Raw genomic sequence first — 27,623 nt, 5'->3', positions numbered from 1 at the left:
AATATCCTCCAAAGCAATTATTGTTCTTTGTATTCTTGATGGTTGACATACTAACAGAGTGTGGTGATATTTCAGTAAAACTTTGATTTGCATTTCCCTGATGACCAGGAATGATGAACATTTTTTTATATATTTGTGGATTTATATTTCTTCTTTTGAGAAATGTCTGTTTATTTATTTGTTCATTTCCTGATTGTGTTATGTTTGTTTGATGTTAAAGATTTTTTTTAGATCTTTATAAAAACTGAATATTAATCCACTGTCAGAACAATACCTGGAATAGATTTTCTCCAAATCTCTAAGCTCTTCATGCTCTTGTTTTCTTTGCTATGAAGAAAATTTGAAGCCATCCCACTTATTGATTCTTGGTTTTGTTTCTTGAGCTTTTGATATCTTATTCAGGAAGTTGGTACCTTTACCAATATATTAGAATACTGACCCTGTTTTCTTCCAGGAGTTAAAGAGTTTCTGATATAATGTCTATGTCATGGATTCACTTTGAGTTTACATTTATGGAGGGTGAGTCACAGTAATCAAGTTCCATTCTTCTGCATATGAATATCCAGTTTTCTCAGCATCCTTTGCTTAAAATAGGTTTTTTTCCCCCAACATATGTTTTGGGCAGTTTTGTCAAGTACCAGTTGACTGCATCTGCATGAATTTGTCGTTGTCTTTTATTCTGTATGATTGGTTTTCATGTTTCTTTCTCTGCCAATATTATGGGTTCTTTTTATTACAATCACTCTAAACTATAATTTTAGGTCAGGTATTGTGATGCTTCCAGACTTATTCTAATCACTCAATATTGCTCAAGATATTATGGGTCATTTGTTTCTCCATATAGATTCTAAGACTGATTTCCCTAGTTCTGTGAAGAATATAATTTGTATCTTGATCAGGATTGCATTAAATCTGTAGGTCATTTTTTGTAATGTCACCTTTTTAATAATATTTATTCTGTGTGTCCAAAAACATGGGTGGTTTTTCCATCTTCTATGGTTCTCTTCATTTTCTTTCTTTAGCATTCTATGATTTTCAGTGTAGAGATCTGCACTTACTTGGTTAGATTTATTCTTAGTCATTTTGAGATTTTGAGGCTATTTTGAATGGAATTTTTTTCCTGAATTCTTTCTCAGAAGATTTAATTTTTTAGAATACAGAAAATCTATTGATTTTTGTACATTGATTTTGTATCCTGCAATATTCATGATTTTTAAAATTGGTTCTACCAATCTTGTTTTTTGTTCTCTAGTGGTTGGGAGATGGGTACTTCTAAGAATAGGATCATGTCATCTGACTTCTTTTCTGTTCACAATGTGACTGTGTTGGACAATGATGTCTGCTTTTCTTAAACTTGGTAGGACAGATTCATGTGTCTCATGGAAGGGAAGCTTCCCCTTCCCCACTGAGCCAGCACTCACTGGATGCTACTCTTGTGTGTTGGTTTTATTAATTCCTTTCTGCTGCAGAACCTGATGTTTCTGGTAGTCACCTGTCTGCTAACTCTATGAAAATCTCCCATAGTCTTCCTATCTGAGTTTTTTCTGTAGAAATGATATTTAATTCATCCTCAGGAAACTGCCACAATATTGTGGGCTCCTCTGGTCTTCCATTTTCCTTATTTTCAGTACTTCCATTTTAACTATACTAAATGCTTTACTCCATGATGTGAGATATGCTCCTTTTTGTGTCTTCTTTGAAATTCATATTATTGAACATCCTATAGACCACCTGGATATTATATAAGCCCTGGAAAATGAATTCTATCCTTTGGATTGGTTATGAAATTACATATTTTATATGTAATTTATGTGTTAGGGTTATTCTATGTTTTCTTATCTCCAATACTCATTATTTAAAATTAACCCTTGTTGATGTCAAATCTGTGTCAAATAATACCCTAGTCCTAAATCAACATTGGTTGTTCTTATCATGTACTTCTGTTTCTAAATTTCCAATGTATGAGAGCTACTGAGTCATCCCCTTATTCTCAGAATCTGCATCATCCCTACTCTCTCCTCATTCGACATGAATAGTTAATATCTAAACTCTGTCTTCATGTTTGTCATACCTTGTTCAATTGGTATCCTAAAAGCAGGATGAATTTCTGGGTGAATTCATTCTTGTACTTTTGTCCTAAGCCATGTTACCTGTCACCTCACATCTGGAATATATTCTGTCATTATAATTCCTTCTATTTTTTAATGTATTTTACACTGTGTTGCCATATTAGCTTTTGCATATTTTTTAGTTCCAGATGAATGTGTGGGAAATCCTAAGTTCAAGTAAATTCTTTATCAGAGAAGAAAACTGCATATTCTTTTTTTTCCTTAAATAAACTTTATTGATGTGTAATTTACATACCATACAATTTACTCACTTACAGTATGCAGTTTGGTAGCTTGATTTAAGTTATTTTATCCTCCATGATATAACCCTAATTTATCTATTTCTAAAAATTGTGATCATCTTTATCTACAAGTAAGAGAAGACTCAATTATAAGAGTTTATATACTGGGTTTGTAAGAAAATCCCGCAAAAACCACGCTGGACATAGGAAATCACATAAGGGAGTTTATTAAGCAAATGGAGTGTCTCCCTGCTGGGTAAGAGGGAAAATGAGAGGAAAAGAGAAAGGGTGCACATAAGAGAGTGTGTGAAGAGTGAGGAGGAGAAAGAAAGAGAGTCCGGGGAAGAGAAACCATGAAAGATACCGGGGTAAGCTACCCTTAAGCAGTTGAATTCCGCGGGCTAACAGGGGACCAATAATGGAGATGGATACTTGCAAGCTGACTGATGAACCAATAGCTAACTAGGATGTTCACAGACTGACAAGTAGTTGGGAGGTGGGGAAAATGTCTGCAGCAGAAAGGGTGGGGAGAGCAGCTTTCAGACTGACAAGCTAGGTTGTGATGCAAAGAGCAGGGAAGCAGCTTTGTATTACAGGGTTTATTTATCTTACATAAAGGAAGATTTGTGGTGAATCAGATTAGAGTTAGTACAATAGCCCAGAAACATCAGAGACTCAGGTGCCTTCATTTTCCTTCACCATATGTTACAGTTGCATTTTCTTTGTCCCCTCCAATATTCATGTTGAAAGTTGTTTTACAATGTAACAGTGTTGACAGGTGCTGGGACAAAATAAACCTTTATTCTATATAAATCACCCAGTTTCTGGTAGTCTGTTACAGCAACAGAAAATGAACTAAAACATTGTACTTAATATTCTAGTTTTTAATCTTCATGCTTAAATCTTGCAATCTCAAAATCATTTCTTTCTTACCTATATATTGTGTGTCTATATTTTATGTAGAAAGCAGGAAAGAGAAGTGGCACCAACAGACTTCTCTTTGAACAGATTTCTGAAACACAGAGAGCAGAATGAATGTACAGGTGCCCTCTACAACTCCTTTGAGCACTTAAGTGTTTTCATTTCATAGGAAGAGAGGTTTATTCTCTAGGGAAACTGAAGCTAAGAGTTCTGTAATCAATTTTAGAACATCAAAGTAAAGTTAAAAATCACATAAACTCTTGGAAATAAATCTAGTCTTATATAAAGCATTATGAATCAGGAGGGCAACGGGGTTCTAAAGAGCAACTGTTGTTTTGTTTGTTAACTGAAAATGAAAGAGTCAGTTGTCCTGACACAAGCCTATAATCCCAACTATTGGGAGGTTGAAACAGGAAGTTTAAGCAAATTCAAGGCTAACCTGGGCCAGCCTGTCTCAAAAAAAACAAAAGGGTTGTGGTAAAAAAATTTTTTTAAATTTAAAAAATTTTTTAAAAAAGGGCTGTGGTGGTGGCTCAGAGGTAGAGGGCCTCTGGGTCAATCCCCAGGACAAACAAGAGGAAACAAAATACAAAAATGAAAACCCCCACCAAAACCAACCAACCAACCAACCAACAAACAAACAAACCCAAAACAACAACAAAACTAAAAAAATCAACAAAAAGGAACATATTTTTAGATCCATGTTTGCTACAAAATTTATTCCTCTTTTCACTTACACAGAAAGTTACTAGAGGATATGCTCCATCCAAATTTGAAATCAAGGCAGAGGCAGTCCCAAGTCCCAGGAATCAGTAGACCCAGGTATAAAGAGAGGAGTTTAAGGAAAGGTCTTTCCCCAGGCCTAGGAAAAAAACCAATGCCCATAGTAAGTAGATAAATCAGGTGTAATGAAAGATAAGAAAAATAGAAGAGAGAATCTGAAGTTCAAAATTTAGAATATTATTACTAGGAGTTTGAAACATCAACCTAAGAATTTGTATAGAATATAAAATGAGCAACTAGAAAATTAGGAACTGGTATAAGTTATTAAAATGTAGGTTAAACAGATGCAATGAATGAAACATACACTTACAGAGTGAACATTAGTTATGTGGTCATAATCATGTAAACAGAGTACATTGATACAATCAAAAATTGTGATCCAAATATATAGCAGTAGAGAGGGGAAGTATGTAAGGAATGTGGGTGCCTATTTCTTTGGGTTTGTATTTTAAATGGAGTAGAGATTGATCTCAATCTTCCTTACCTGGAAATCATTAGAAATTTTCTACAATTATATAAATCAAGAAACCAAAATAAAGCATTATTTAGAAATATGAGTAATTCATAAGACCTCTAGAATGATTCTAAAAGACTAATTTTAAGGAATGAGAGATTGAAAAGGGTCCCACTAAAAATCACCCACACACTCATAAACAAAGACACACACACATACAGACACAGACATGCATGTATAAAAATCCAGTAGAAGTTCATTTTATAATGTCATATTATTTTGGTATAAATAATGTTTATTCCTGTTTTTCTTTCTGCAATGATAATTCTTTAATTCTGTGTTAACGATATTTTGAAACACTGTCATTTCTAATTATATTTGATATATATGCTGGTATGTTAGGCTTATATAAGTTTGTGCATATATTTTAATACATAGATTACAGGAGAATCAAAAATGTATATGACTCACAATATATGTATGTAATTATATATGTCTATCAATATTTGTTGATAAATATTGATAAATAGATATAGTTATAGATAGTATCATTTCAATCTTGTTATATGTCCAGAAGTATTTGTTGCATATGAGTCACATTTTTAATACCTTTTGGATACACCCACAAAGCTTCATATAACCTGGAATTATTTTAAGAAAGGTATTATTTTTATATTTTCCATTATTTATATCTTATCAGATAAAGTCCAGGAAGAGATTAATCATGTGATTGGCTGACACCAAAGTCCCTGCATGCAGGACAAGAGCAGTATGCCTTTACAGAGGCTGTCCTGCATGAGATCCAGATACAGAGACCTCCTCCCAAGCAGTCTGCCCCATGCAGTGATGTGGGTGCACATTTCTTTCGGGTTTGTATTTTACATGGAGTAGAGATCCATCTTAATCTTCGTTACCAGGAAGAAATTTTCTACAATTATATAAACCAAGAAACCAAATAAGATCTTTATTTAGAAATATAAATAATTCAGAAGGCATAGTAAATTGTACAATTTAAATAATGCCTTTTCCATTTTGTTGTTCTGGGCATATGGACATATAGTCACAGTTTTATTTTAATGACTTTATATCCAGAATTCTTATTAACTTTATTCATCATTGATAATTTATGTTTAGATTCACTTGGAATTTCTTATTTACATTGCCCTATCTGGTTAGTATTGGTTTTATTTATTCTTTTCCAACTCTAGTGACCTTACTTTCTGCTTCTTACATTATTGCATTGGTTGGGAAATTCAGCACAGTGTTGAATACAAGTGGTGTGTTGAGCATGCTTTTATTTTGTTTTACTCTAGCAGAAGGTGAAAGTTGTACATCACACTACAGAGTATAATGTTTATGTACCTTTGGGCAGATATTCTTGATCAGATGACGGAAGTTTTCCTTTTTCTTATTTGTTTGATTTTTTCTTATTATGTATCATTCTGTTTGCCACTAAGGTACATTTTTATCAAATGGATTCTCTGCATCCACTGATCATGCATTGATGGTGATATAGTTTGGTCTCTTTCTCCACTAAATATGCATATTGTAAGTTTAGACACACAGCAGATCTTTTTTTTTCTTTTTTTTATTGTAAACAAATGGGATACATGTTGTTTCTCTGTTTGTGTAATCATAAATTTACATAGGGTAATGTTGTTTGATTCATTCTGTTATTTTTTCTTCCCCCCCACCCCTCCCACCCCTCTTTTCCCTCTGTACAGTCCTTCCTTCCTCCATTCTTGCCCCCCTCCCTAACCCTAACTCTAACCCTAACACTAACCCCTCCCACCCCCCATTATGTGTCATCATCCACTTATTAGTGATATCATTCGTCCTTTGGTTTTTTGAGATTGGCTTATCTCACTTAGCATGATATTCTCCAATTTCATCCATTTGCCTGCAAATGCCATAAATTTATCCTTCTTTATGGCTGAGTAATATTCCATTGTATATATATACCACAGTTTCTTTATCCATTCATCAATTGAAGGACATCTAGGTTGGTTCCACAATCTGGCTATTGTGAACTGAGCACACACAGCAGATCTTGATCTTCTGCAACTTGTTAAAGAATTTTTTTCCTCTTCCTACATTCTTTATTGGCGCATTACTCTTGTACATATTAATGAGATTTGTTATCACATATATGTGACTGCACACAATATAACACTAATTTGGCCAATATCACTCCCCAGCAATTTTATTCATATTTTGACAGATTATTCTCCAATTTTTCTTCTTGAGCTTTGTCATATTTCTGTCAATGTAATGCTGGCCTCATAAAATAAAGCAGATCGTATTTCCTACTTTGTGATTATTTTTATTATTTTTCTCTCCTCCCACTCTTCTTTTTGTGGCCTCTCAGATTGTATTTGGAATGCCTAATAATATTTGCCTAAGCACAGTTATATAGAAAAACTGCAGTTTCAAATGATATTCATCTTCTTCCAGAAAGAATTCTTCCCTCCCCTACTCGGTAATCAGAATGCCATAACACTTCCTACCCTGACTCAGAGTTATTGACTAACACCATTGAAAATTGACCACAGTCAACCTCTGAGGTTCCACCAGCTGTGAATTGATTTTATCTCAACTGCTTTCCAATGAGTCTAACTGACATTAAGTTCCTATATTTATTTAGACTTTCAGGTCAGTATGCTCCTAGCTCCTCCATTTCACTTAAAGTAGAACATATTACTAATGAAATTCACAAATGATAGTACTAAAAGTTGTGTTTTCAAGGTAGAGAAAGAACTATGATTTTAGTATGGCTAGAAGTACTATTTTCATTTTCTGGAGAAGAGGAAATTGAGGAATTTCCTAAGAGGTGTTGGGCCTTGATGTGATGATGAGAGATTTCATACAATGGTTAGATTTTCCACTTCATTCTGTTTTCTGTAAAGAATAAAAGCAAGAATCACGTTATGCCTGGTTTTTGTGGAGTATAGAAGGCCCAGAGCCCAAGCAAATGAGTTTTTCCTTTCTGCATGGTGCAAACCAATAAAGGAATTGCAACACTGCATAGCATATTATAATGATCCCCATATGAATTATAAAAAGAAGTTCTGCTCTCAAACATTGAATCAGTCAGTGACATGAACATAATTGTCTAAGATAAAGTTGGCAAACTTCTTCTGATGAGCCAGATAGTAAATATTTTAGTTTTTTAGGCAATAGGGTCTCTCTTGTCACTTCTTGTCTCTGCTATGTACACAAAAGTTCTCATAGATCATATATAAATGAGTGAAAAAGGTGTGTTCCAATATTTATGAACAGTCATTTTTATAATCTCTGTCATAGAATACATCTATTTTCCCATTTAAAAATTACTAGATAAAAGGCTGTATGTGAACAGATTATAGGCTGGGTTTGAATGGGTTGTGATTTGCTAATTACTAGTCTTAGACCTGTCCATAGAATTTTCTGAATGATAGAAATGTTCTGTATCTCTGCTGCCCAATACAGTGGTTACTTTTAAATTTATTTAAAATTTTAATTTAATTTTTATCCAATTTAAATTTAAATGTGTGGCATGAGGTCTTTGTTTTGGACAGCAAATGTCTTAGGTTATTTCCAAATAGGATTTAGTATCTTTCATCAGTTTTGGATGAGGGGCAACAAAATATAGTGGCAATAATTAGATAGTGGCAATAATTCCTAATGGTTTTCAGCATACTAGGAGAACTTTAGTTATTAAATTTATTATATATCTTATAAATGACCAGAAGAGAGAAGTTCAAAGAAAAAACTAAGGTGATGAAAATGCTACCTACCCTGATTTGATCATTATGCATTGTATACATGCAGTACATTATCAAACCATGAATACATTTTTTAAAAAGTCATCTTCCACCACCAAAAGCTCTGAAAACAAAAAATGGTTTTGGGACTGTCTCATCGAGTGACCAAAACTGAATTTAATTGGAGTGAATCATTGATATTCTTTTTTATTCCACTTTCTATGCATTATTCATTAATCTTTCTAAAAATATCCATTGCATTTGATTCTATGTTCTATCTTCCATTACCAAACTGAGAGTATTATAAATATCTACAGTGCATAAAGCCTTTCTAAAATGTTAAACAGTCTGACAATGCAGCAATTGCACCTCTGAGACCGATTTCACACTTAAGGACTGAATCAGAAAGGTAGGACACAATAAAACTGCCCTCTTCTGACACACACACACACAATCTTGAAATGGTTGATGAAACATTTTGAGAAGGATGGCTTCCTCTGAGATGTGAAAGTGTTGGTGGTAATTACTGCAGTAAGAGCATGCCTCTTTTGTGTTGGGGAGTTCTGATTTCTCAGCCTGGAAAATGAAGCATTAGGATCACTGTCACATACGTAGGGAAGAGGGTGAAAGAAGTGTCACTTGTGTGAAAGAGTACTTCCCCTTTGTCTCTTCTAAATAAATCAGGTACTGCTTTCTCTCAGCTCTATCCAGAAAACAAAAATTCAGGCAGCCACTTAGAAATGTTTACCTTATTCTAAAATTTTGTCTTATCCAGGGGTCCAGAGGACTTCAGTATCAACTCTGGCTCTGACACGCTTGTCATTTTGGGTACTGTGATCCCTTTGAGTCTTGGCTTTCTCATTTGCACACTGTTGATAATACATTATTTATATTATGATGCTGTAAGAATTCAACCAGGTAGTATCTGCAAAATAAAAGCTAATATTAGGAGATAGCATTTTGCCCACATCATTGATTCAGTCAAAGACTGAGAAAACATTTTGTTGGTGAGGATATGTATAAATTAGCACTTTCACATGCTGCTGGCAGGATTCTAAACTGGTACATGCAATTGAAGAACAATTTGGCAGTATCTTTTAGAATAAAAATGTAAGCCAGGCGCAGTAGTGCATACCTGTAATTGCAGCAGTTTGGGAAACAGAGGGAGGAGGATCACAAATTCAAAGCCAACCTCAACAGCTTAGTGATGCCCTAGCAACTTAGCAAGATTCTGTTTCAAATAATAAGAAATTAAAAATAGCTGGTGCTGGGCATGTGGTTCAGTGGTTAAGCACCCGCAATTCAATTCCTGGTGTTTAAAATAGAAAAAAAGAAATAAAGAAAAAGAAAGAAAAATAGAAATTGCATATTCTATGATATGAAAATTCTAATTTTTGGTATATATCCCATGTGCAAACAGAAATTTCCACTATATTCTCACTTCATAGTTGCTTGTCACAAAGAAATTTTACGAATTGCCTAAAACTTATCAGGAAGGTAATAATGCATTCATATTATTTAGCACAAATAGTGTGGATATATGTGTCAACACAGGGCAATATTTGCATTGTTTTGTTAAATAAAAGATTAAAATGCTGTTAAATTAAAATGTTAATTTGGGTGAACAAAAAGAGCAAAGTAACAAATTGCATAAATCTGCATTCAGGTTTATTTGCCTTATGTGCATACAGTAATTATGAAGGACCATATTCCCTGGAGAGATATACCACTAAATGGTGATGACAGATGTGTCTGAAAAGTCCAAACTGGGTTCTGTGCTAAAGTGAGAGGGAGACTTGCTTTCCACCTTATGTTCATTTTTAACAATACCTTGTTCTATTTTTAATGGGGTTCTAAGTAAAGTAGTGTAAAATAATTTTCAGTGCTGGCAATCACACCCGGGTCTTGTGTATGCTAGGCAAGCACTCTACCACTGAGCTACATTTCCAGACATAAAACTCTTTTATGTGTATATTCCAATGAGTTGTGACAAATATATGCAGTGATACAACCACACAACAATCAAGAAATAAAATATTTTATATGATGGTGTACAATTGTGAGCCCTGCTACAAAGGAGGCTGAAGCAGGATTGTTTGTGCCCAGCCTAAGCAGCATAGTGAAATACTGTGTCAATGTATATGATATCTATATAATATTTTCATTACCACATAAAGTTTCTTTGTCCTCCTATTCAACCAATCATCCTTCTCACCTCCAGGTCCTGGCAACCATGGATCTGCTTTTTGTACCTATGGTCTGACTTATCAAGAATGTCATATGATAGACTATGACATAGAACACTACAGAATCAAATATTTTATCTGTTTTAACTTCATTCACTCCTTCTCTAACACTCTTCTTATATAGATCCAAATTTCTTTTTAAAATTTTTATCGGTGTATAAAAATTTTACAGAAAGTATGCTTCATTGTGGACAATTCATAATGCAGATAACATAATTTCATAAATTTCATTTCCCAGGACCTTCCTTTGCCCTCCCCTCTCCTCTTCCTCCCCCTGAATCCCTCCCTATACCCTACTGGTCTCTTATATTTTCATGTATCTTTTTTGTATGTAGAAGAATATGGTTTAGATTCCTTTTCCTTGGCATGTATTAGCAGTTCATTCCCTTTTATTGCTGAGTAGTATTCCATTACAAAGTATACCTGGAATTTTTTATATACTTATAAGGAGTTGGATAATTTTGATTGTTCCTAGTTTTGGTTTTTTTAAACATGAGCGATATAAACATTGTGCACACAGAGAAAGACTACCTAGTCATGCAACAAATCACTTTCACAGGAGATAAAAAAGCCAGATGAGTCTTTAGTGCCTAAGTTTAGAACAATAAAATGGCACATTAAAGAAGTTAAGAAGGAAAGAATTGCCTGCATCACCCCCAACCCCAACTCTAAGCCAAGTGGCAGGAAGAGATGCCCCTGCATGGGGGAGGGGAAAGGAATTGAGTATAGGCCTTGGACCTGAAACACTGAGGATGCACATAGGCACAGTTAGAGTTGTGCATCTGGGCACTAGTGCATTACCTTAAAACACCTGACCAAGTGATTTCCTCTGGGAGATGAGGTCAGAAAGGGTAGTGTGTGACCCTCTCCTTTCATACATTTCTGCACAGAAGGAAGTGAAAATAAGTAGAATTAGATATGAAATAGAAGGTCAATTGTGTGTGTTCTGGAGATGAAATGAGACTAATGACTTCAGAGGCATAGCAACAAATTGCCATCACATTTCTTTTGAATGTAAAACAATGTGTGGAAGCTAGAAAAATAATAGGAAAGCTCAAGCTTTCAGAGAATTTGTTCTGTTGGGGAGGGACGACTAAAGCTCAATGTATGCTTAGAACAAATTCATACTTGGTTTTGAGTTGGAAACATGAAGTACAGAGACTATCCCAAATTTTCATTTATTTTCATGTTAACACACAAAACAGGGGCATGAATTGTAATGTTAATGTTTGTCCCCCCACACACACACATGATTAATCTCCTCAGTATCCTACTATGGTTTGCAGTTGCCTGATGCTATTTCTGTTTAAAATCTATATATCTGGTAAGTGTAGGTGACACTCATCCAAAGAACTGTTTTTGCTGTGTATATTTTTTCTCTTTTCTTTTCCATGCTGGCTACTGATTGCAAGCCTCACACATGCTAAGCAAGTGTTCTACCTCTTGGCTACACCCTGTCCTGCCAAAGAGATTCTCTAACACTTCCCCTTTCTACACTCTATGCTTATCATTTTGAGGGCCAGCATGTCCTTTTGGGATCCAATTACCTGAATTATCTACCAAAATTGAAAGTTGGATTGAAACCAGTAATTAATCATGATTATTATTGAGATCATCTGGAGGAGAAATGCCCTGTATTATCACATCTTAATCATTTTGCTGTTGGACCTGAAGGACACATGAACAACTCAACATTGGGTAAACTTTGGCACTTGGGGTCACCCATGCTAGTGTACCAGGACACAGGGAATAGCATGTCTTTGTACAGTGACCCAGAAAATACTTTAAAATGAACACAGGGTGTTGTCTGGATCCTGTGGGAATGGGGAAATGTGAGAAGAAGGCAGAGAAGGTATACCTAGTAGGGAAAGTATATCAACGGTGTCGCAGAGGACAGGACTGTCGATGACAACCCAGAAGCAGCCAGACAGTCAGGTACCTGTGTGGCAGAGAAGCCAATGCATTGGCAAATGATTTGGTATCAGATTCCTTAGCCAGAGATTTCAGGTCAAAGTGCTATACAATACTGGTTAAGAATAAAGAAAGTTCCATGAGTACTAGGCCCCCTTCCACACATCTGTTTTCCAGAGGAGAAAAAAACAAAGACAATAATTACTCTTTATGTGTAACTCTGACATGATGATGAGTGGAATTCTAAGAAAATACACAGTAATTGGTGGTGAATGATTGGATGAATGGAAGGATGAAGAAATGTATGGAAAGACAGTCAGATAGGTATAAGGGTAAAGGATGACAGACTACTATCTAACATTTCATCTTTTAAAAAATACATATTTACATATATTTCACTATTTTTCACCCCCTCCCTATCCACAGTACTAATTATACCTACTTTTTATCCATCTGCAACAGAGCAATAACTTACAGTGTTGTATCATACAGTTCCTTTTGTCTGCAATGCTCTTTTCTTACACATCCTCACTACCCAGGTCGAATTTCCTCTTTCCACTCTTTGTGATTCTCTCAAACAATAAAATCTTGCCATCATTAGTTTTCCTCAACATAACATTCATGTTCTCATTGATGCATAGATCATCTGTACACACTTATTTCCATTTATTTGTTTATCTTTCTGTTGTGTAAAAACGTGGATTTGAAGAGAGGTCTCTGTCCTTGTAATTGTAGTATCTACAATGCCAGCAGGCATTGAAGTGACAGAATCAAGGACGGAGACTCCATGGCCAGGTTCAGCACACACAATGCAGCCATGGTGATGCAGTTTGCAAGACACATGCTCATCACTGGAAGAAGTGCTCTGTGATTATTTCAGGGTATCCTGGCATATCCTGCATGTTTCCATGACTCCATGGTTTATTTTGTTTTGTTTTGTTTTGTGGGTGGAGGTACTGGGAATTGAACTCAAGAGCACTAAACCACTGAGCCACATCCACAGCCCTATTTTGTATTTTATTTAGAGACAGGATCTCATTGAGTTGCTTAGCTCCTCACCATTGCTGAGACTGACTTTGAATTCAGGATCCTCCTGTCTCAGCCTCCCAGGGATTATAGGCATGTGCTACCGAGCCTGTTGTCTCCATGATTTTTAGCAGTATTTCGGACAATCCTGATTGAGAACAAATATCCTCTTCCTGTGATACATTTCCTCCTCAAATGCTCTGCCTTTTCTTCTCTTCCATTCTGTCCCTTTTGAGGCAGCTCAGCTGTCATTTATACTATGATAGTGTTGCTTCTCCATTCTTTGTTTCATAGTGGGGAATGAGAGGGTGCAAACCTGGCATCTTCTCATGCAGACCTCCCTCTACCCCAGTGTTCTGTGCTCCCCTCTCTCACAGGACACTAGTTCTATTGCATCACAATGGACTGATTATTCATCTGATTCCCTGACTGAGTAGCAGGCTATTGGTGCTGTTCTCTGCTACTGGAGACTTCTATTTCCACACTTGAGCCTGGAGTATGTGCAACACTACCCAGAAGACAATCAGGTTGTAAAGTGAGATCCATTCTCCTCATAGGTGAAGAGAGCCTTAACGAGTTTTACCTTCTAGGGCAGATCTTTGAAAGCTCTGTGGATGTATATAAATGAAAAACAGAAACATTTTACACTCTATATTTCTTAATTTAGAAGAAATGTGTCATGTCAAAAATTAAAGTCCCACTATTCTAATCCATTATTAAGAATGTATCATGATCAAAGGAAGTGCACCAACATTGGCATATACTCCTAATCATGTACAAAGTATTAATCTAGTAGATCCAGGGAGGCACCACATAAGTTCCAACCAATCCCAGAAAGATATCCAGTCCTCTGAAGCACTTGGAAATGAGTTTATATTACCTGATGAGGAAGGCATGAATTACTCACTTTTCTTTTCTTTTCTTTTTTTAAGAAAAATTTCATTTCAGACAAGTTCAGTGGCATACACGCTATAGTGAAGGCAGGTTGTAGTAGTTTCATTTCAAACCTGCATTGATGTATTAATTAACTTCTACCAAAATGTAGATTCAATCCAATGGTACACCAATATTTACATTTATTGTAGATCCTATATTAGTAATCGAGTTTAAATTTTCATCATCAAAAATGAAAATAACCTTACAGATACTTACGCATGCAATGATCTGTGAAATTAATTCTCTAGTATTAATTTGAAAATATATCCCTATGTTGTTAAGATGCATTCCAACTACATCTAAATGTACTTAACCATAAATGCACATAAATGTACAGTACATAAATGTACATAAATGTACAGTAACCATCTAGGGTGCACTTGACCCCAGCCAATTAAACACCAGGTATCATGTGTCAGAAAGCACCCCAAAGCTGTGAGACAAAAATTGTTTGCAGTATTCCAGTGACAAGAGAATGTCAGAAAGATAATTTAGTGCCTATATTCTACCTGTGACTGGTTCATATCATCTCCAATTCTGAATCAGGGCCACAAGTGTGACATCATTCTGACTGCCCAGGGAGAAGGATCAATACTTTCTGAAAGGAGATAAACACCAACTGAAAGTCTGCATTTGTTTCGTGTATAACATATGAAACTTAACAAAAATTACTTCACATCTCAAAGACACCACAAAGTAGTCACAGATGGAAGAAATGTAAGAAGACCCACATCAGGAACATTTATAACTTAATTTTAAGCTTTATCTTGACATCAATAATATAACGAGAAGATTTTGAGGCAGAAAAATTATAAAGCAAACTACCTTAGGATTGTAGAGTTGTCATGGATAATGCTGAGAGGATCAAATTCAATTGTTATATATACTTAAAATATGTATATTTAATGAGGAAACTACAGCCAATATATACAATCATAATAATAAATACATTATTCAATAATATATATTCAATAAATTTGAGAATATATTCAATAAATTTGTACACACACACAACCAAAAATCACATAAAAGAGAGCAAACTTTCTTAATCCGATAAGAATATCTTCTAAAATCTATTTCAAACATCATTATCAACATTGATATGTTAATCCTCCATTCCTTCCTGCAGATCAGAAATGAAATAAGGGTGCATTTATCACCAATTCTGTTCAGTGTTATGCTATAAATCCTAGCCAGTGAAACAATGCCATAAAGGGAAATTAAGACATGAGAATTAGAAAATAATAAATGAAAATATACTTCTGATAGCAGGATAATGAACCTTTAAATTCCAAACATATCTACAGATAATCATTGACAATGAACAGTAAATTTCACAAGCATTATAAACATGAAATCAACAAAACGATTATATCAATCATATTTCCATACACCAGGTACAGAGAAATGATCAAAGCCTTGTAAAAATTATAATAACAAAAATGTATCATCCAGGTAAGTCCTAAGAGAAAACTTAAAAGCCACTGCATCAAAACATAACATTACACAGAAAATAACAGGAAACCAAAACCATTAGAAACCACCTTATTCATGAGTAGGCAAAATCATTGGTTTAAGAGATCAATTCTTTCCAAATGCATGAACATATTTACTGTCACCAGATGGTTCACTGGGGAAATTGATAAACTGAATGAGAAACATACTTTGGAAGTATAAACACCTAAGAAGTCCTAAAATAATAATGAAATGGCAGAACACACATGGAAGTCTCACCAGATACAAGCTCCTGTTATAAAAATTTATAGCCAAAAGTGGAAACAACACAAAATCCATAATGTAGACAAAAGTAAGGTTGGTAAGGTTTTAACAGTTTTATCTCATGCAGTAAAAGTTTGGAATAATGGTGTGCATTAGGGAACACTGAGAGTGTTGTAGTGTAGCATAGCCTCATTCCTACCCTGGGAATGTGGTTGTTTCTGAATTTAACATCAGAGGTTACTGCATGGGACAGCCAGTGGGAATGAGGTATCTCCAATCTCATGCAACACAGCATTCAAGTAGGGCTTGTGGCTCCTGTCCTGCATGCAGAGAGTCCAGTGTCTGCCAATTACATGATCAACCTCTTTCTGCACACTTAATGGTAGGACACACATGAGAAACAACAGGACAAGCAGAACATGTCATGTTTGTCATAGCAACAAAGTGCTACATGGAGAATGATGAAGGATGCCAAACACTGTAAATGGAAATGACACACCTATACATATAGAGTTGCCAAAATATAGATACATATTACTCTTCTATGAACTATGTTTTGCAAACCATAAACAAATACCTAAACATCTTCATCCATGATAATCAACATAAATAGAATTAAAAGTTTAGAAAAATGAACAAGATACTTATGTTAATAAGTTAGGATCCTTATAGAAAGAAATAGGAATCAGATTTTAAATTTATAAAAATAAATAATCCATGGTATTAAAAATTAAATGATAATGAACCAATAGATCTATGTTGGTTTTGTTTGTGTGAGCAATTTGCAATGGTGCCCCCATCACACTCTCACATTCAGCATGTGGTCATGCTGAGCATTTGATCAGCTGCTTCAAAAACTTTCTGAAATTTCAGGTTCATATTTCTAAACAATGGGGGTTTCTTATTTGTCAATTTTTAGACAATTTTTATTGGTTTTGTGTTATGGAAGATAAGAATTTTCATCTCTTAATACACCAAATAGAAATATGCTTCTACAAATAGATTCAAACACACACACACACAAACACGCACACACACACACACACACACACACACACAAAGAGGCTTCCCTTCAACCATTTACCAGAATATATTAGACTATAATTTTGTTTATACTAACATGGAGTGTTTAAACAATGCTAACTACATAAATATTGTTTCCTAGTGAGAAAACTAAAGTCATTTTTCATTTTCATTTCTTGGAAACTTGGTTTTGTCAATATTTCGAATTGTTTCTCTTGTTTCAATTTCATTGATTTCAGCTCTGATTTTAATTATTTCCTGTCTTCTACTATTTTGGGTGTTGATCTGTTCTTCTTTTTCTAGGGCTTTGAGATGTAACGTTAGGTCATTTAGTTGTTGACTTTTATTTTTTTAATGTATGAGCTCAATGCAGTGAACTTTCCTCTTAGTACTATTTTCAGAGTGTCCCAGATGTTTTGATATGTTGTGTCATTGTTCTCATTTCCCTGTAAGAATTTTTTTTATTTCTGCCCTGATGTCTTCTGTTATCATTGCATCATTCAATAGCATATTATTTAGTCTCCAGGTATAGGACTAGTTTTTGTTTGTTACTTTGTTGTTTATTTCTAATTGCATTCCATTATGGTTTGATAGGATAGGATACAGAGTAGGATCTCAATTTTTTGTATTTACTAATGGCTTCTTTGTGGCATATCATATGGTCTATTTTGGAGAAGGATCCTTGAGCTGCTGAGAAGAAAGTATATTCACTCAGTGATGGATGAAATACTCTGTAAATATCCATTAAGTCTATATCATTGATTGAATTATTTAGTTCTATAGTTTCTTTGTTCAGTTTTCATTTGGAGGATCTATCCAGTGGTGAGAGCAGTGCATTAAAGTCCACCACTATAAAAGTGTTTTGGTCTATTTGATTCTTAAAATTGAGAAGTGTTTGTTTGATATACATAGATGCTCAATTTTGGGGGGCATAAATATTTAAAATTGTTACATCTTGCTGTTTTATTCTTCCCTTAAGCAGTATGAAATGTCCTTCTTTATCCCTTCTGACTAACTTAGATTTGAAGTCCACTTTATCTGATATGAGGATGGAGACCCCTGATTTTTTACTGGGTCCATGTGCATGGTATGTTTTTGCCCATTCTTTCACCTTTACTCTGTGGATGTCTTTTTTTATGAGATGAGTCTCTTGAAGGCAACATATTGTTGGGTCTTTCTTTTTAATCCAGTCTACCTGTCTATGTCTTTTGATTATTGAGTTTAGGCCATTAACATTCAGGGTTATTATTGTGATATGATTTGTATTCCTGGTCATTTTGGTTTATTTTTGGTTTTTAACTTGACTTGGTTTCTCCTTTGATTGGCTTTTCCTTTAGAGTAGTTCTCCCTTTGCTGACTTGTATTGTTGTTTTTCACTTCATCCTCATGAAATATTTTGTTGAGAATATTCTGTAGTGCAGGCTTTGTAAATTCTTTTAACTTTTGTTTATTGTGAAAAGATTTTATTTCATCATCAAATCTGAAGGTTAGTTTTGCTGGGTATAGGATTCTTGGTTGGCATTCGTGTTCTTTCAGAGCTTGAAATATGTTGTTCCAGGCCCTTCTTGCTTTTAGAGTCTGGGCTGAGAAATCTGCTGATATCCATATTGGTTTCCCCTTATATGTAATCTGACACTTTTCTCTTGCAGCCTTTAAAATCCTACCTTTATCTTGTATGTGAGGCATTTTCATTATAATGTGTCTTGGTGTGGATCTATTGTAATTTTGTGCACCTGGTTTTCTGTAAGCCTCTTGTACTTGATTTTCCATTTCATTTTTCAGGTTTGGGAAATTTTCTGATATTATTTCATTGAGCAGGTTGTTCATGCCTTTGGTTTGTATCTCTATGCCTTCCCCACTTCCAGTAATTCTTAAACTTAGTCTTTTCATGATATCCCATAATTCTTGGAGGTTCCATTCATGACTTCTTAACATCTTCTCAGTTTGTTCAACTTTATTTTCAAGATTAAATACTTTGTCTTCATTGTCTGAGATTCTGCCTTCCATGAGATGTATTCTGTTGGTGGTTCTTTCTCTTGAGTTTTTAATTTGGTTTATTGTTTCTTTCATTTCAAGTATTTCTGTTTTTTTTGTTTTTTTTTTAAGAATCTCTCTTTATTGAAGTGCTGTTTTGCTTCCTGCATTTGCTCTTTTAACTGTTTACTGGAATGATCATGTATTGCCTGCATTTCCTCTCTTATCTCGTCTTTTGCTTCACAGATTATTTTAATTACGCAGATTCTAAACTCTTTTTCTGTCATTTCTACTGCCATGCTGTCATTGGATTCAATCAAAATAGCATCTTGGTTGTTAGGGACACTTTCTTTTTCTGTCTTTTCTTATTGTTTCTGTACATTCCCCTCTAGCAGTGAAGATCAGAGGTACTGAAATTTCCCCCCTGCAGGCTTATTGTGACTTTGCAGTTTTCCAGTACCTCTCCTTTGAAGAGGAGATCAACAATAGCAACACCCAATACAGAGAAAATGCAGCCCTGAACCAAATAACCCCTATAAAGAATTTAACATTATTGTAATAAACAGGATGAGTTCAATTACTATTTACAGTATTTCTAGTTGTGAATGAAGAAGATGAGGAAGGGTGTAGGATGTAAGTGAGTAAATAGAGGTACCTACCAAAGGGCCTCCAGTCTCCTGTAGTTATAATATAAAGCTGCTCCCCCACCCTTTACACTGCAGTCCTTTCCCCACCTCCCAACTTCTTGTCATTTGTGAACATCCTAGCTAGCTATTGGTTCATCAGTCAGCTTGCAAGTATCCTTCTCCATTACTGAGCCCCTGTTAACCTGCAAAATTCAACTGCTTAAAAATATCTCCCCTGCCATGTTTCCTCTCTCCTACTCACTTTCATGCTCTCTCCTCCTGACTTTTCACTCTCTCTCTCTCATGCACGCTCTCTCTCTCTCTCTCTCTCTTTTCCTCTCATTTTCTCTTACTCTGCAGGGCAATATACTGTCTGTTTGCTTAATAAACCCTCTTATGTGAGTTCCCATGTCCTGAGTGGTTTCTGGGTTCTTACACTGGTGCCATGACTCAGATGGGCTCTTCCACTGTCTCTTAAGCAAGTGGAACCCCATCTGATATCCCAGTGCCCCCCAGACACAGCCTCACCTTCCTTTCACCCAGGTGCTCTGCTCTGCATTCATCACTGGACTTCAGATTGGTGAGTTCCCTAGGTAGGTTCCCCTAGGTCAACTTAAACAATCCTCTGCCAACCTGAGAAGCGACCATTGAGTGTCCAGTGCCCTCGAGGTGACTGAGGGGTGGGGGTACCCCCAGCCATGACTTTTATAGTTAAGGTTGGCCCCCTTAGTTGGTCTTATCTGCCACGTGGGTTCCTGATTTTATGGTGGAGATTCTCTCACTCTCTCTCAAAAATCCTGATGTCAGGTCCTCAACTCTCTCAGTTTTTGCCCAGCCCACTTTGATGCTTGTGTGATGACACCATCCATGTGCTGCCTTCTCATCTCCAGTCGACTAGTCTCTGACTCGGGACACCAGGGCACAGACTTGGCTGTTTATTGGTCTCCACCATGGGATCTGGGTCCTCCATTCCAGCAGATTCACCCCTGGGAAACTTTCGCCTGACCCCCTGTTTAAAGTCATCAAAACTTATTTGTTTGTGTACCCTTTAGATAATCAATCTAAAATGGCCATGTAATGGCACACAGCTCCTGTGAACAAGCAGGCAGATGTAAAGGGATTCCTTATCTTCAAGTCTTTTCGTTCTTGTGCTTCTTGGCTCTGCCAACTCAAACACCTCCTTTTGGCTTCTTCTCCCCCTCTTAATCCCTCCTTCTTCTTCAACTTTGACTCAACTAACAAACCACTCTGATACCAGTCCGCCGTGACAGAGGCCCCCTCTGGTCCCTGCTTCTCCATCTCCTTTACCCCATTCTGTTTCTGCTTCCATTCCCCTGCCCAGCCCACCTAGCCCACCTAGTCCTCCTGCCACGAGGTCTTGCATACATATTCTAGTCCTCCCTACGGGAGGTGGCTGGTGTGGAGGGAGTAACCAGCCCAAAAGTCAGTGACATGTTGCAATAAGGAGATGATATAGCAGCTCCATTCCTCAAAAGTAGTGGAAGATAATGTTTCACAATTTTCTGCATCCAACCTGAATTGATTACTAACCAGGAAAAAGCGTTAAAATGTCCTAGGCATCAAGTTTCTGCTAGAACCTGTTGTCTCAGCTCCTTTTAGATCTCAGTCAAGACTTAAATTGAAATGTAAATGGAGGAAGCCAGAAGGCACAGTGGGAGACCAGTCTCAAACCCAGGAAAAGAAAAAAATAGTGTAAACATTTTAAATTTCTCTTGGGCTGCAACACAGAAAACTCTATCTCTCCCTCTCATCCTTCTCTCTGCCCTTCTCTTTCTCACTCTCTCATGCTACAAGTAATGACCATTATCATTTTTATTCTAGAACTCTTGTTTTTCTTAAATGCTATATTTTTGAGCTCACAATTTTGGTCCTACATACCTAGGTTAATGATTTTTTGGTCAGTTCTTTTTATCCAACTCTAGAGTTATTTTTGAACATCTGTTACATTGCAATGGAGATAAACATTACAAGGCCTTTGCTTTTGTGTTATGTGTTTGTGTGCAACTAAATATAAGCATGCATAAAATTAAAATTTTAAAAATGGATTCAAATACTTTTAATTCACATGATTTTAAAAAGTTCAATTTAAATTAGGTAAACTAATAAAAGTAAAATGTCTTTAAAACTAACTCATAAGTCTCTAGGTGGTCAAACTCATAAAATGTTGATGTTTATAAAATGGCTAACATCAATTTTTTCTAGGACTTTTCTTCAACAGGAAAGAGAAGGCAAATGCTGTTTAGCGTACTTGTCTGATATCTTGGGTTTTTTTTACAATAAGATAAGTGAATTAGAGTTGACATGTATGGGATTACTCAAATGTGTTTGTTAGAGACACCTGATTAATTTACAAAGTTAACGTGCTAATTATTAAATAACATCAAGTACTCTCAACTCCTTAAATTCCACGGAGTAACACACTTAAACATTATTGGTGTTTTCATAGGTTGGTAAAATCTACTCTTAATATGTCTGTTAAGTTCTATTCTTTAGAACAACTAGTCTTAAAAATTGGGGTTTATACAATTATGGTTAAATGACAATTGTTAAAGTATTGTACTATGTTACAGAGTCTAAATTTTCTTTAAAAACTAAATTTGGTGATAATTGTGGAATGGTCATTCTTTGAATATTAAATGTGTTCATATTTTCCAGGTATACAAGCCTTTAAAGCAGAAAATTTATCAAGCTGCTATTCTCCAAATTAAACTTGTCTTTAATAGTAATTTTAAACTTATAAGAAAAGTAAATGTTATTGGGGATTTATTTCTATCATTTAATATTCTATTATAAAACCTGTCTTCAATAGGGTATATGTAAAATTTGTTACTTTTCACACTGAGATAAAAAAAAATGTTAAATGTAAATGCATTTCTAAAAGTTAGTGAGAGCCTGATTTGTTTAAAGGTCAATATCATGAAACATGAAAGCATTTTGCCACTTTGCCACACAAAAGGAAAGTTAAAAGCTCTCTCAGTCTTTCTTTAATTCATGTTTTAGATATAATGTTAAATTGTGTTCTGTAGATGTCCTAGTCTCTGTAACTTTCCTGAAAACAAAAAATAATGCTTACATAGCCTTTAACCTAATAATAAGACATACATAAATAAAGATTGCTGACATAACTCTTTAGATCTGCATTTCCATCAGATAACAGAGCTCCATCTGATCTCAGCTTAATCTTCAAAATCTGTGTTTATAAACCTTTATTTTCTAATACTCCTTTGCCCCTCACTGAACTTGAGAATTTGGTCATGCTGGTCATGGCAAAAGAGGCAAAAATTAGTTTCAGGATTAGAACATTTTACCTAAGATTTGTGAAGAGCCCCACCTTACCTGAGATAAGGCTCTGCCTCACCCTGCATGTTAGAATGCTCCAAAGTAAGTCAGACTTTAACTCATTTAAAGTTGTGTTCAAAAGTTTGATGTTTGTTGTAAAGATTACTGTGATCTCAAACAGGGGATATAATGAATAACTCAGCCAAAATTCAAGATAGCTATTGCACAGACTGAATGTTTTACTGTTGGTTATTCCATTTTGTATGTTCCTTGTAAACTCTAACTCTTGCCTGATTAATATTTTGCAAAAGTACTGCTTCAAGAACAAACACCATAAATTAACTTGAAAGAGTAAGACATCACCTATAGGACAGATAATGTACACCCCAATTAGATAAAAGGGGGTAAATAACCATAAAGTCATAGACATTGAAGTTAAAGCCCAGCACTCTTACTTTATGACTGGTGAGACTAGCTTGCTGGATGGTTAAAATCAAATTTAGAGATTGAAATTAAATACAGAGGCCAAGAAAAAAAATCAGTATCTTGCCCTCAAAGTCAGCCTGAACCCAGGGAGCTTTGCAACTCTGGGTCACACGTCCTCCCCATCAGGGAGTTTGATGAGACCACTAGAGGATAAAAGCCAATCAGTGCACCTGTTTCAGAGGAGGGTCATTGGAAAAGGGAGACATCCCTGATGCTTCCAAGGGAAGCCACCTCATCAAGGAGACCCTGCCTAATGAATGACACTAACTGAGCTAAGAAGCTGTTCTTAAGTTCTCTATGAGTGACCCCTGTGGGAACTCAGCTGACTCTTTAAAAGACAGGAACAGGTCACTTTGACCAACTTGATCTTAGACACCTAGTAAAACAGTTAAAACCAAAATACAGCCATTCTTGGGCATTTAAAAGAAACAATAATTAAATGTAGCTTAAAATATACACTTGTGTTAGCCCACTAGAATAAAGACTGGAAGCTACAAAAGAGAGATTCTTAGGCAAATGTGCCTGATAACTATCAAGAGAAACTGCCAGAGTCAGAAGTTTTTAGTCAGTTTAAGGCCTACAGACACAGGTGGGCTTAATCTATGTTTGCTAGTAACAGAAATATAGAGATCTCTACTAAATGTTGTGTTTACATTCCTGATAACCTGGACAATGTTAAAGTTCCCAAATAAAGGCCTTGTCCTCTCCAGTCTTTGCTAGGCCTTGTTGTGAGAACAACTTCTCAGTTCTTCCACTCCCTGGTGAGGGATCATTGACTTCTGTCATCTTCATGATATTCATTGACATATTCCAGATTCTGCAACATTTATCTTATACTAATTTCATTTCAGTACTCATGTCTTTTTGTTCTTCTCTCATAGAAGCACCCACCTCCAGATGCCTTTAAAACCTGCTCTTCCCCAACCAGACTTCTTCCATGGACCCCTCATTGTCCCAATTTCTAAAAAGGGAACTCCAAACCACTTGCCCCACACTGCCCCCTTCCAGCTTGAAGCAGCCAAAGTGGTCATCATCCCCCTTTCCCGATAGCAGTAAGGAGTTCCTAAAACTAGAGGGGGGGATGAAGCCCAGAATTGGGGACAAGCAGTTAGTGTAGAAATAGGGGATCAGTCAAATCGAGGAAATGAAGTCCATGAAAACCATCTGCCTCTGGAAGTCTGGAAGTTGGAGACTGCACCTGGGAGAATGGACTTTTTACATCTCACCTGCAAAACCAGGGCTAGTCATGTAGGCAGGAAGGAGAGATAAGGGGGGAAAGAACTGAATAACAAAATATCTTCTTATAAAAACATAAATGGGGGAATATAATATAAAGCTGCTCCCCCGCCTTTTATGCTGCAGTCATTTCCTCACCTCCCAACTTCTTGTCAGTCTGTGAACATCCTAGCTAGCTATTTATTCATCAGTCAGCTTGAAAGTATCCTTCTGCATTACTGGTCCCCTGTTAACCCACGGAATTCAATTGCTTAAGAATATCTCCCGGGGCTGGGGGGATAGCTCAGTCGGTAGAGTGCTTGCCTTGTAAGCACAAGGCCCTGGGTTCGATCCCCAGCACCTAAAAAAAAAAAACAAAAAAACAAAGAATATCTCCCCTGCCATGTTTTCTCTCTCCTACTCACTTTCATGCTCTCTCCTCCTGACTTTTCACTCTCTCTCTCTCATGCACGCCCTCTCTCTCTCTCTCTTTTCCTCTCATTTTCTCTTACCCTGCAGGGAGACACTCTGTCTGTTTGCTTAATAAACCCTCTTATGTGAGTTCCTGTGTCCTGAGTGGTTTCTGGGTTCTTATAGTAGTTGTCTCAGGAAGGGAGCTGCCCTTCCAATGATGATGGTCACGCCCTCAGGAGTAATTCAAAATGCCTGCACCAGACTCCAAAGAAGCTGGGGAGCCCTAGTGAAGGTGCGCTGAGTCAGCACAGGGGGCAGGCACAGGGTTCCTCTGTGGTGGGGGAGGGGCTGGGCAGACTCAGCAACTGGCCTGAAACTTGTTATTTTAAAAACTGTTGGGTGCTTACTATTGTTCTCCCCTCAGACCTTAAAAATGGACCAGTTCTCATTCATATATTTTCATGTCACTGGAATCCAGAGATGGGATAGAAAGAATGTTTCATGTGTGTTGCACCACTGGAACTCCTGAAGAGTAAAATCTAAGGTATTATTTTTCATAAAATATAAAATTATTGATCCCCCTCTCTGACATTCTTACTTTGTTGAAATGAACAATGAGACTACTTGTATTTGAGGTAAATAAAACCAGTACGTGTTTAACTTATTAATAACTAGATTTTGTCTTATTTTCAGAGGAGCAGAAACTTCATTAATAGAAATTGGAAGATGAGGGACATTTCATGTTAGATGTTATAAGCCTGAATCAGGGGTCTGCAATTCTCCTCTTCTCTTGAAAATTTATATGGACTCAATCTGGCCTACAAACCCATTATGGAGTTGAAATTGTGAAAAAGCTATTAGGGCAGCCAAACCTACAAGGGATCACAGTGCACAATAATGGATGTGCCAGCATTATTGTGATCCAGTGGGAGGACATTGCTACTTGGCCAAGGGAAAAAGCACAGCAATAAATAGGAAAATACAAACTGAAGTGTCCCTCAAAGTTGAAGACAGATTGGTGATACATCAGCTACCCAAATATAATGCAGGAAAGAGTGCAAGTGATTCCAATGTGAAAGCCAAGGTTTTGTACTAAGAAGGCAATGTGACACAGTATTGTCAACAAGGCTGCTATTTTAAGTACTGAACACAGGGGAGGATTAACACACACACAAAAAAAATAATACATATTATTTTGAAACAGATTCCTTGGCTAGCATTAAATTGATAATGCTGAGGAACAGGACCGAGCCAAGATGGGAGGTGATGATTCACTCTACCCCATTGCAGTGCTCATAGATGAACTTCACAACCAGGATGTTCAGCTTCGCCTCAACAGCATTAAGAAGCTGTCCACCATTGCCTTGGCCCTCGGGTCGAGAGGACCTGAAGCAAGCTCCTGCCCTTCCTTACAGAGACCATTTATGATGAGGATGAGGTCCTCTTGGCCCTGGCGGAGCAGTTGGGGACCTTTACCAATCTGGTGGGAGGCCCAGAGTACGTGCACTGCTGGCTGCCACCCCTAGAGTCACTGGCCACAGTGGAGGAGACGGTGGTGCGGGACAAGGCGGTGGAACCCTTGCGGGCCATTTCACATGAGCACTCACCCTCAGACCTGGAGGCCCACTTCGTGCCGCTGGTGAAGCAGCTGGCGGGAGGCGACTGGTTCACCTCCCGCACCTCGGCTTGTGGCCTCTTCTCCGTCTGCTACCCGCGAGTGTCCAGTGCTGTCAAGGCAGAATTGCAGCAGTACTTCCGGAACCTGTGCTCAGATGATACCCCCATGGTGCGGCGGGCATGGTGGCAAAGTGTTTCCCAGCCTAGAGAAGTTTGACCCCACCCACTTTCTGGATGCAAGTGACAACTTTAAGAAGAGTGACTACTTCATGACTTTCTTAGCAGGCAAGCAAACTCTGTTTTCACCTGTGCATCAGGAGTCAAGTGAAAAGAGGGAGGCCTTTGCATGGAGGTTATTCGGGGCTCATATTTCTATGAGGCCAGAGGTGCTACTCTTATTCTGGACTGTTAGGCTTTTTCCTCAGTGGTTTTTGGAGGCTACACCCACTGATTCTGCTTCCTGATCCTGCAGAGATTCTCAGGAGTTCCTAGAAGTTCAATTCTTTTTTTTAATTTATCTTTTAATTTTTTACAGACTGCATTTTGATTCGTTGTACACAAATGGGATACATCATTTCATTTCTATGGTTGTACACAATGTAGATTCATACCATTGTGTGATCATGCATGTACATAGGGTAATGATGTCTGTCTCATGCCACCATTGTTCATACCCCCTCCCTCTCATTTCCTTCTACATAATCTTAAATTCCCCCATTCTTCTCTCACTCCCCATTCCCCCCCAACCCCATTATATGTCATTCTCCACTTACCAGGGAAAACATTCGGCCTTTGGTTTTTGGGCTTGGCTTATTTCACTTAGCTTGATATTCTCCAGTTCCAGCCAATTATTTGCGAATGCCATAATGATATTCTTCT

General features: G+C 36.7%; 1 pseudogene; it reads left to right on the top strand.

Annotated features, from left to right (window-relative positions):
* LOC124985774 (cytochrome P450 2C31-like) overlaps positions 1 to 27,212 on the top strand; it is a 195,416-nt pseudogene extending 168,204 nt beyond the window's left edge.
* The last annotated feature ends 411 nt before the right edge of the window (positions 27,213 to 27,623 follow it).

The sequence above is a fragment of the Sciurus carolinensis genome, chromosome 5, assembly GCF_902686445.1.
Source record: "Sciurus carolinensis chromosome 5, mSciCar1.2, whole genome shotgun sequence".
Lineage (NCBI taxonomy): Eukaryota > Metazoa > Chordata > Mammalia > Rodentia > Sciuridae > Sciurus > Sciurus carolinensis.
The sequence above is the reverse complement of the archived record's forward strand: the minus strand, read 5'-3'. Positions and strand labels throughout refer to the sequence as shown.